General features: G+C 40.7%; 1 pseudogene; it reads left to right on the top strand.

Annotated features, from left to right (window-relative positions):
- The first annotated feature begins 207 nt into the window (after nucleotides 1-207).
- On the top strand, nucleotides 208-377 carry LOC130343269 (U2 spliceosomal RNA; annotated as a pseudogene).
- Nucleotides 378-8,741: the final 8,364 nt, after the last annotated feature.

Below are 8,741 nucleotides of genomic sequence, written 5' to 3'. Positions count from 1 at the left end.
ATAAAGGTGGGGAGCTGGCTTGACAACCTCCCCTGCCTCCTCTATATTTCCTTCCTGGCCCGCCCCCGTAATGAATATGCAAATGTATTCACTCTCATGTCACTATGATGTGAGAGCCTCCTGGGGGCGACTGCTCTGCTCTCTGAGCAAAGCTCAGATGTCCCTGCCTTCTCGGGTGTAGCGAGGCAGTAGAGTGTAGCACTCACCATCGCTTCTCGGCCTCTTGGCTAAGATCAAGTGTAGTATCTGTTCTTATCAGTTTCAAGTTGGTCTGGAGCTGGTAGGGATGGGTGCTGCATGGAGGGGACAGGTGTACAGGGGCGTTCTGGGGCTGGTTCTGAGGAATCAGCTTGACAGCCACACCGATGTAACTTGTTTCCTCCGGGTCTCGCCATGAGGCTGAGAGGGTCTAGAGCCGAGGAACTTTAGTGCCTCGGGGAGTGGTGACCCCGAGGTGCTGAAACTCACTGGAAGGATAGGCTCACTGAGCACTGGCACCATGAACTCTTCACATTGTGGCACTCACCTCTTGACTCCGGGTCTTCTGATAGGATCAGAGAAATTTTTATAGATCCGGACGGATGTCCGGGCATTACACCTGCGCACATTCACTAATTTATTTCCTTTTTGTCACTGTGTCACTTTTTGCGTGTTGTATGTTCACTGGATTGTTAGGATGTGGTAGCCCTTCTGGGTGTCCCTCCTAGCGGTCTAGGGAAGGTGTATGTGGCCATTATGTTCCGCACCTTCCTGCTATGACCACAGGTACTCCTGCATGGACAGCGTACTGACAGTTTATGGCTCTGCAGGCAGATACCTTGGCTAATGCCAAGGGTAATGCTCGGAGCATTTGTGGTCCCTTTGTAGCTTCGGCGAAAAGACACATCAAACCTGGAACCTCGCAGGTGCCTTTTGGTCTGGAGGCGAAGGGTAGGTTTGTTGGGGGGCCTCTCTCCTGTTGGAGAAGGGCTTGAGATAGACCACATCCTTTGTGCACGTTTTTTTAGTGTAACACATTTGAACTTTTTTTCTTGCACTTTGGGTGATTAGAGAGCACGTTCCTCGGCTCTAAAAAAAATAAAGTAGCACTCACCATTTGCAAATTCATCATGGGGGTGGGCCTGGCAGGGAATATCAAGAAAGCAGGGGAGCTCCGCAAGCCGTCTCCCTGCCTCCACTGAGCACAGAAGTGCAGTAAGAATAGAACAATAATGGAAGATAACTCTTCGAGTACCACACCTATTAATGTAAGTAACTCCTCTTTTTAGAGCTGTTCACCTGCACTATAATCCCGTATATTAGGTTTAGTGCAGATGAACAGGCTGTCAGTTTCTCTTCAAGGCCCAGTTCATATATGTCTGATGATCTGTCTCAGTGAACCAAGCCTAAAACTGGCCTCAACTGATGCTACATCCGACAGACATTATTTCTGCAAGTTGGACTGGGAACGCAGCGGGTGTCAGCTACAGTAACAAACACTGTCAGCAACTTTGTTCATGTCCCATTGCTGACAGATTCCTTTTAAGGGTAAAGCTACATGAGAGACCAGCCACATGCAGCTAAAACCTTGTCCATGTGAGGTTGGCCTAATTTTTAACTAGGTTTCTAACCTCCATACAATTTTACTGGTAAGCTGCAGTTTTGGCCACAAAACCACACAGCCTTTCTTATAGTTTAATAATAGTTGCTCTGTTTTTCTGGTAAAATTGCAGTTTGTGGCTGTTAACAACTTAATTGAAAGTCACTCTAGTTTAAGTGGCATAGACAGGGGCCAAAACTTTATATGACTATTTATAGGTAACCATTTCAGTTAAGATACTCAGATAGGATCAGAATGTAAATTATGCAAAGTATTTTCTTACAGAACTTTATAGTGATTTTTTTTCTTCAGTCTTCAAAAATCTCTTTGATGATGGTTGCTCTTTAAATCCATTGTGATTCAGTGTTCTTATATATAATTTAGCAGATCACAACTTCACTACCTGAACATACCAGTTCCTCTTTGAGCTTGTCTGGGCTGTGGTTACACTATAGGCTGGCCTGCACCACAGCCTAGGGCAAATTCAACTCATCTGCACAGCTCTGACATTTAATTCATGGTAAGAATTGCAATAAGAAAAAAAACCTGCCTTAGAAAAATGTGATCCAATATGACCTACAGGCCCATCAGGTCACATAATACTGTATACCAAACTCCAATATGGTTTGCTTTAGGAATGCAATGGTAAATATCTGGCACACAGAGTATAAGACTGGAAATATTTGGTCATATAAAAGTACATGTTATGCACATCTAATTGTACTGTAAAGATAAATACACAAAAGAAATGACATAGTTGAAGACATTTTTAGAGCCTGATACTGAAAGGAAACCTGCTTGATGTCTTAAACATTGTCAGCAGTTTACTATTCCCTGGAGTCAGCAATAATATGTATAAATAATGAAAATAAAAACTACAATATTTATTTTTTATTTTTATGAAAAACATTGCAATAATTCAGTTGCACTCACCCAACAGAGAGTGTAGGCACATAATATTACAATATTATCAGACATTGATAGATATTTACTCTGGCAACACTAAATAAAACATAACTCACTAATATGTATTTAAGCAGTTAAAAGATTGGAAACAGTTTTTAATTTTTTTTTTATTTCCCACGGAGGATATTTTATGAACATTCTGCAAATATTTGTCCATATTTATATCTCATTTACTATAATAATAGCGGCTACATTTTACTGTACATAAAGAATTCACTACAACCAAACCTGAAACATAGTCTCACCCCACTAGTGAAAACATTAGGGGCAGAAGGGGGTAGTGTATAGGGTACATTTACCACATTGTATACTGCAGTCACATTTAAAAGGCTTTGCAAGCCCGGCGCTGGGTATATGTGTATCAACTACCCCATGGACTACCATTATAGATAGCAACAGACGGTATACATATATACACACTGCGACTGGACTTGTTTTATATATATATATATATATATATATATATATATTTATTTCCAGGAGAGTTTATTTCACGCTCCTTTTTGCCTAGTGTATTCTATAGTAAAAATGTTGATATCAGATGGGATCCAGCATTGGCACCATCACGGCACTTCTCTGCCACTCATACTTAACTGTTTCGCTGCCAGCGCTTAACTCACATGATAAGTACACACACGTAAACATTTCCATTAAATAAAAACACAAACAACACAGATCGGTCTATACAAAATAAGGTATCAAAGTAGAAAAAAAAAATGTTAAAAAAGTACACACCAAAAAAAATTTACACACACACACACACACACATATGGAATTTTTCATTTTTCTGTTAACCCTTTTGGAGCTCATCAGCCGGGCAGTGATTGGTTAAGCCATTATACCCGGATTTCATAGACATCTGTTTAGCTTAATAGAGAATTCAGCCTCCTGACAGTGACAGATTCAGTAACCCGGCCTGTGCCTGCAGAGCCATGTCCGGACAGCAGTCTGTGCAGGGCGCCGGGGTACTTCCTGAGTGACAGCGCTGTCAGTCAATAGCAGCCATTCCATAGACAGATTAGCTGACATCCCGTTCTATATTTCATGTTCTATTCCCGCTTATTCACTTTATCACAGAATTGCTGGAATCAGCTCATGCAGCACAGGCGTCTCCTCCAGACATTAAGTGGTTAATGCGATGATGCAATGACTGGCAGCCCACCCTGGGCTTAACATACACTCCTGAATCCTGACACCATCAACACACACAGACACACATCACATCACACACACACACACATCACATCACACAGACACACACAACACACACACACACACACACATCACATCACACAGACACACATCACATCACACACATCAGATCACACAGACACACATCACATCACACACACACACACACACATCACATCACACAGACACACATCACATCACACAGACACACACAACACACACACACACACACACACATCACATCTCACACACACACACACACACACACATCACATCACACAGACACACATCACATCACACACACACAGACACACACACATCACATCACACAGACACACACAACACACACACATCACATCACACAGACACACACAACACACACACACATGACATCACACAGACACACACAACACACACACATCACATCACATCACATCACACAGACACACACAACACACACACACATCACATCACACAGACACACACAACACGCACACACACACACACACACACAACACACACATCACACCACACGTTTGCATTGCACTGTGATAGCTGTATTATAGACGAGCAGCAGAGCACTGCATCAATCGGAAAGGATATTTTGGTAGATCTTAGGAGCCGTAGGTCTGAGTGTTGCGGTGTTTTTGCAGCGAGCACCGGCATATTTCGGTTGAGCTTCCAGCACACCATCTTAGGTAGGTGGGAGTAGGTGCTGTGTCCTGCTGAACACTCCTCTCTGCACTATAGCGGTGTGTGGTGCTGATTCCTAAACGCTCCCCTCTCTGCACTAGTACAGCTGGGTATAGGTGCTGTGTCCTGAACGCTCCCCTCTCTGCACTAGTACAGCTGGGTATAGGTGCTGTGTCCTGAACGCTCCCCTCTCTACACTAGTACAGCTGGGTATAGGTACTGTGTCCTGAACGCTCCCCTCTCTGCACTAGTACAGCCGGGTATAGGTACTGTGTCCTGATCGCTCCCCTCTCTGCACTAGTACAGCCGGGTATAGGTACTGTGTCCTGAACGCTCCCCTCTCTACACTAGTACAGCTGGGTATAGGTACTGTGTCCTGAACGCTCCCCTCTCTGCACTAGTACAGCCGGGTATAGGTACTGTGTCCTGATCGCTCCCCTCTCTGCACTAGTACAGCCGGGTATAGGTGCTGTGTCCTGAACGCTCCCCTCTCTACACTAGTACAGCCGGGTATAGGTGCTGTGTCCTGAACCCTCCCCTCTCTGCACTAGTACAGCCGGGTATAGGTGCTGTGTCCTGAACGCTCCCCTCTCTGCACTAGTACAGCCGGGTATAGGTGCTGTGTCCTGAACGCTCCCCTCTCTGCACTAGTACAGCCGGGTATAGGTACTGTGTCCTGAACGCTCCCCTCTCTGCACTAGTACAGCCGGGTATAGGTACTGTGTCCTGAACGCTCCTCTCTCTGCACTAGTACAGCCGGGTATAGGTGCTGTGTCCTGAACGCTCCCCTCTCTGCACTAGTACAGCCGGGTATAGGTGCTGTGTCCTGAACGCTCCCCTCTCTGCACTAGTACAGCCGGGTATAGGTGCTGTGTCCTGAACGCTCCCCTTTCTGCACTAGCTGGGTATAGGTACTGTGTCCTGAACGCTCCCCTCTCTGCACTAGCTGGGTATAGACTGAAGTTCCTCACACACACTAGTCTTACTAGTCTTAGTGGTGGGTAATGGGAGTCCAATATCTACAGAAAACACATCTATAGAAAATAGCGTGTGTGTGATGTGACTGTGAGTGGACATCTGTGTAAAATGAGTGTCTGCAAAGGGAATGTGTTTGTGAGTGTAAAGTATGTTCATTATATGCATGTGTGTAAAAAAAAATATAGTTTTAGTATGTAGGATGTAAGTAATTACTAACAGACTACATACTAAAATGCATTTTACACATACATATAATTAACATACACGAATGTGATGCAGACCAGTCAGTCCCTTGATCACAGTGCACTGGAGAAGCAGGTCAGTGGTGACGTATCTAAGCAGTGTTCTTATGTCACCTTACAAGGTTAGGACTACTAGTCCTCATTGGCCAGGATAGGGACAGGAAGGCCATTACTGCAGCCAGGGTGATACACAGATCAGATCCTGACACAGCATTAGCCACAGTCTCATACAAAAGGCATTTGATCCAGGGGCAAATGAAGCAAGTTTCAGATGCCATATTGTACTTAAGCAATCGATTGATACTTTAGTAGAATTCAGAGACAGAAAGGTTAAAGGGCCATCGCCTGAAGAAGAGCATGAAGAATCCTATACTGTGTGCTGTCAATAGGAGAATGACAGGAGCAAGAAGTATGGGATTCTCACAACTGCCGAACTAACACTCCCAAGACTGCCTAAGACACGTCCTCCCAGCACTGACACTATCACATTACCCCTACATCTGTGTGCCAGGGCACTCACTCCCATGGAGGACCTGATCCTGCCATCTTGGGAGACTTCTGCATCTCCTACTACATATTATGTCAGGACTTTGGGACAAACATGCATCCTATTATATGTAACATCAACGCAATATTAGTAGTGATAATAATGACCATGGATTGTAGCAGGACTTAGGAAACATATTTACTGATATCTCTAAAATATATACATCAAACAAGTACCCATATATGTAAGATGACATATTTTGTGTTGGTAGAAGTATCGATCATTCCTCATAGTGTTTGGCCGTGTAACCCTATCTTCCTGTGCTATCAGCCACCCATATGTTTTAGCAATATCTACAATCGATCATGTTAACCATTTCGAGTACCACAGAAAACCCTGTCTCTGGTATCGAGAAAGCTTGTACTAGTATTTTCTTCTCAGGAAAGTAATCATTGTCATCAGACTTTATAGCCTCCCAAAATAGAAAATAGGGTTCTTCTTTACTATTGACCAGGCTAGCAGAAAATACTTCGATGCTCTGGATGTAGTATGAAGAAACACTATTATACCTGCAATGACCAATCGTGACACAGACAAGTAGATGCATTTTATATGGCGACAGAGCAAACAATATTTAGGAGATGCATACAAGAGGAAATATGATAGCTATATACATAGATAAAAGCACACATGAATGCATAGGCTGCTTGATATTTGGAGAGAATGATTGAATTTATCAGCGTCGATGAAGACAGAAAGAAAGCAAGAAAGAATGAAGAAAAAAATATATATATATATATATGTGATAACATTTAATCAAATGACATATTATGTAATAGATAAAATACATAAAATAAGAAATTACCATCAAAAATAATAATTCACATGCTATAACTTAAAATATCGGAGCAAATGCTGACCACTATTGGAAATATTCAGCCACTGGAGATACAAATCAAGCCAGTTATACAATTATCTATTTATCCATTTGTCTTATATCATATCTATCTATCTAATTTACATAGTTTATATAATATCTACCTATCATCTATCTATTTATCTATCATCTTTCTATGCATCCTATATAATATCTACCTATCATCTATCTATTTATCTATCATCTATCTATCCTAAACAATATCTATCTATCCTATATAATATCTACCTATCATCTATCTAATAATCTATCATCTATCTATCCTAAATAATATCTATCTATCCTATATAATATCTACCTATCATCTATCTATCTATCTATCTATCTATCTATCTATCTATCCATCCTATATAATATCTACCTATCATCTATCTATCCATCCTATATAATATCTACCTATCATCTATCTATCTATCCATCCTATATAATATCTACCTATCATCTATCTATCTATCATCTATCTATCTATCCTAAATAATATCTATCTATCCTATATAATATCTACCTATCATCTATCTAGTAATCTATCATCTATCTATCCTATATAATATCTACCTATCATCTATCTATTTATCTATCATCTATCTATCTTATATAATATCTACCTATCATCTGTCTATTTATCTATCATCTATCTATCCTAAACAATCTCTATCTATCCTATATAATATCTACCTATCATCTATCTAGTAATCTATCATCTATCTATCCTATATAATATCTACCTATCATCTATCTATTTATCTATCATCTATCTATCCTAAATAATATCTATCTATCCTATATAATATCTACCTATCATCTATCTATCTATCTATCTATCTATCTATCTATCTATCCATCCTATATAATATCTACCTATCATCTATCTATCTATCCTAAATAATATCTATCTATCCTATATAATATCTACCTATCATCTATCTATTTATCTATCTATCCTAAATAATATCTATCTATCCTATATAATATCTATCTATCTATCTATCTATCTATCTATCTATCTATCTATCTATCTATCTATCTATCTATCTATCTTTCTATCTTGAAATAATAGTGCTCTCATCCTCTAATGCACCAATAATCGATAAGGTAGGTGCCTTAATATATAATATACAGTATATGGGCTTTACAGCCCTGTATACCCTGTATATAAGCAGGACAGCAGGAGGAGCTTCTACCCCGCAGAAATCTCTGGGAGAGGAGTTTAGAATCTGATACTTCCAATTTTTACTGGGAAATGGAAACTCCTCTAAATGCTCATAAAACTCCTTATTCGTGGTGATAGTTCTGAGGGTCTCTCCCCTATCTTTATGTCATGAGGAACATTTAGAAATCCTAAGAACATGGAGATAACACTACCTTCAGGAAGGGGGCAGTGTAATAATAATAGCAATCCCCATCATAATCAATATTTATTAATATTAGAATTCTATAGACATCATCAGAGTCTACTGACCACCGGAGAACACGCAGGAATAAACGTGAGAAGAAATCATTGAATGTACTGGGAGATATCCAGAGTACTGTCCCCTTATCTGCCTGGGCACGTATATTTGCACAGGGCTGCACCTTACTTACTTTAGATTTGCAGGACACTGTTCAATTACAATAACAATTTTAATATGTTTAACTATCCTGACCCATACTGACCTTTAGTGATACCTC

The sequence above is a fragment of the Hyla sarda genome, chromosome 1, assembly GCF_029499605.1.
Source record: "Hyla sarda isolate aHylSar1 chromosome 1, aHylSar1.hap1, whole genome shotgun sequence".
Lineage (NCBI taxonomy): Eukaryota > Metazoa > Chordata > Amphibia > Anura > Hylidae > Hyla > Hyla sarda.
Note: the sequence above shows the minus strand (reverse complement) of the source record. Positions and strands in the feature narration are given on the sequence as shown.